This window comes from Chaetura pelagica, unplaced genomic scaffold, assembly GCF_000747805.2.
Source record: "Chaetura pelagica isolate M959 unplaced genomic scaffold, ChaPel_1.0 scaffold1107, whole genome shotgun sequence".
Lineage (NCBI taxonomy): Eukaryota > Metazoa > Chordata > Aves > Apodiformes > Apodidae > Chaetura > Chaetura pelagica.
In genome coordinates this window covers 60,043-60,748 of record NW_009953957.1, presented here as the reverse complement: position 1 = coordinate 60,748, position 706 = coordinate 60,043, and positions in this window count along the sequence as shown.

Here is a 706-nt window from a genome sequence, read left to right as displayed (position 1 = left end):
CCCCACTGCCTGCATCCCACCCCATCACCTCCAGCTGCTCTGCTGGGAGCAGGAGCAGATGTGCAGCCCCAGGAGACCCAGATGCCTCTCCCACCACTTGGGAGGACCATTGCTCCTCCAGCTGCCTCCTGCTGGGTCAGGCACTGTCTCCTGCTCCACATGTGCTCAGACCACAAGGTCAGGTTGTTCGGGGCTCTGAGCAACTTGATTTGTTTGGAGATGTCCCTGCTCACTGCGAGGAGGTTGGGACTAGATGAGCTTTTAAGGTCCCATCCCAAAGCTTTTGATGATTCTGTGAACTGATTATTCCAGCTCTCCTGGAGCTCCTGTGAGTTAACACCCTGCAGGCAACTGGTGTGCCCTGGGTTAGAACATTTCCCTTCAGCATTGCTTGACCTTGAACTCCTTGAGATGGAGCTGAGATGGGAGGGAGAAATTCTGGGCTGTGAGGGTGGGGAGCCCCTGGCCCAGGTTGCCCAGGGAAGCTGTGGCTGCCCCATCCCTGGGGGTGTTGAAGGGCAGGTTGGATGGGGCTTGGAGCAGCCTGGGCTGCTGGGAGGTGTCCCTGCCCATGGCAAAGGTGGGACTGGAGGATTTTAAGGTCCCTTCCCACCCAAACCAGTCTATGAGTCTATTATTCTATGATCTGGTTGCTGGTCCCACCGTGATGAACCCAAATGTGCAGAGTGTGGAAAGCACAGGGGTC